The sequence below is a fragment of the Pteropus vampyrus genome, unplaced genomic scaffold (genome assembly GCF_000151845.1).
Source record: "Pteropus vampyrus isolate Shadow unplaced genomic scaffold, Pvam_2.0 Scaffold151, whole genome shotgun sequence".
In the NCBI taxonomy this organism is placed as follows: Eukaryota; Metazoa; Chordata; class Mammalia; order Chiroptera; family Pteropodidae; genus Pteropus; species Pteropus vampyrus.
This window is the reverse complement of record NW_011888932.1, coordinates 1,987,025-1,989,182: the sequence shown is the minus strand read 5'-3', so window position 1 is coordinate 1,989,182 and position 2,158 is coordinate 1,987,025. Positions and strand designations below refer to the sequence as shown.

Here is a 2,158-nt window from a genome sequence, read left to right as displayed (position 1 = left end):
ACATGTTATAGTCCATTAAAGAAGCATAAAAGGAAATTACATTTGTCAACTAGAATATAAGCTTCATGCAAACAGGGATCATCCCGTCTTAGTTGTTGCTTTGTTCCCTGCACTTAGAAAAATGTTGACAGAAAGCAGGTACTCACGAAATACAGACCCAACACGACTGACCATGGTTTGACTTAGGATTTTCAACTTTATGGTGGTGTGAAATCAATACGAATTCAGCAGGTTATCGATATGCCTACTATTCTCATGATGTGCAGCGGCAGCAAGCCACCCCGCAGCTCTGTCAGCCTCGGAAACACAAAGATAAACAAGCCCTACTCTACAGTATAATCTGTTGCCAATGTTTTTTGGATATTGTTTTTTCCACATCCCAGCATGTCTACAAATAGCCCACTTGTCTCTTACTTCTGGTGAAAAGAAGGGGAAGGCAATTACTCTTGTGATGAAACTGAATGTCTTTAAGCTTATGTAAAGGTTTTAAGCACGTTTCAGGTAGGCGAGGCTAAGATATGATGTTGGATAGGTTAGGTGTATGAAATGCATTCTCAACTTATATTTTCAACTTAAGATGGGTTTATCAGGATGTAACCCTATCCTAAGTCGAGGAACATCTTTATTTGCTCTTCATGTGTGAAGGAGGAAGTATCTAATTTTACTGAGCCCTCTGTGGTTACACATATTATGTAAGACTTTTTAATCCACCTCTTCTCCTTGAACAGTAAAAAGGATTTCTTTATTACTTTTTCCATCTGTAAAGCAAACTACAGTAACTTTTCTAACCCATTCACTGGGCCAGGAAGTTGCCACGCCAACGGCGGAAGAGTTCCCCATCCTACTTTGCCATGAGCGTTCATCTCCACAAAAGAAAAGTCGACCGTCCACTTCACAGGGCTGGATTTGTTCCTTTCAGTCTGAAAGGTCCTTCCCCCAAAGTGGACATAATACCCAGGAAGTGCCGCTATCCTAGGTGAGCACGTCTTGCAAAAGAGACCCCTTCTGACGTTTCTCCCTCCTGTCCAGCTGACCAGACCCTCAGGACCGCAGGAACAGGTGCCAAGCCGTTCCAGCCATGGGGTCCCACGATCATCACCGCGGCCCCCACCGGGACCCCATACAAGCCTGAAGACTAGGCTGGGGAGGCCTCGACGCCATGCCTCCGAGGGAAATGGAGCAGGGAGCCCAGTCGCCCGCTGCGCGCAGACTCGCCGCGCGTCGCGAGTCCTCAGCCCCTCCCCACCCACGGGGGCGGTCCGGAACCCCAGCATCCCAGCCTCTTACCCTGCCGCCCGCCGCACGTGGATACTCACGCCTGCAGCGGGTCCCAGGACAGCGCGTGCGCGCTCGCCCCCGCGGCAGAGCGCCCCTGCCGCCTTCCGCCTTCGCAGGCTCGCGCGCCCGGCGCGGGAGCGAGCCCGTCGAGCGTGAGGGGCGGGGCAGGGGAAAGGCGCGGAGCAGAGGCGGTCGGCCTGGGGGCGTGGCAGGAGCCGCTGGAAGCCGCGGGGCGTGACAGAGCGGCTGGAACCCGAGAGGCCTCCGGTCCCGGGTTAGGCTTAGGGCAGGTGGAAAGCCCCTTGCTCTTCTTTCCTGGGATCGTGGCCAAGGACTGGGCTGCTGCTTAGTCCACAAATTCCTGCCAGGGGCGCGTCCTGGCTCTCGCTTCATAGAATGGGGAGCCCTTGGCTGGTTCTTACCACCGGGCAGCAGGTCTTCCCCTGGGCCTGTGCCCTCAGAAAGTCAAAAAGCCAAGGCGCTTCACTTTCTTCAAGGTACATGCCTACGAAGAAGAATGTATTAAGGTTTAAGAAGTCCCTTCATGTAAGAAACGTTACTGAACGTCCGACATTTTCGAGAGCCTGTGGGTTATGCAGAAGAAAAGCCCTGCTCTGGAGTAGCCACTACACAGTCCCCATCAGGCAGTTTGGATCACCTATTCCCAAACCTAACGCAAATAACTATATTCCCTCCTTTATTCAGAGAATGCTCTCATTCCTCCCTCTGAATCCTGCCATTTCGTATAAGCCCACCCCTCTAATTTATAATCGTAAGTATCAGCAAACGCTTGGCTGTGGCTTTATACTAAACAAATCTGAACAAACTGTATCTTGGTTTCTTCATCTTTGAAATGAGTAAATGAGGCTAGGTAAACTTC

The 2,158-nt window shown here is 51.1% G+C and overlaps 1 protein-coding gene across 6 annotated transcripts in view; it reads right to left on the bottom strand.

Annotated features, from left to right (window-relative positions):
- ALG6 (ALG6, alpha-1,3-glucosyltransferase) overlaps window positions 1-1,421 on the bottom strand; it is a 37,902-nt gene extending 36,481 nt beyond the window's left edge. For 3 of the 6 annotated variants that reach the window (XM_023536210.1, XM_011369555.2, XM_011369558.2), the window contains exon 1: window positions 1,288-1,421. The gene's annotated coding sequence lies outside the window, so the exon portion shown is untranslated. The remainder of the gene's footprint in view (window positions 1-1,287) is intronic. The other 3 variants (XM_011369557.2, XM_011369556.2, XM_023536209.1) reach the window with 3 other exon arrangements.
- Between the last annotated feature and the right edge of the window lie 737 nt (window positions 1,422-2,158).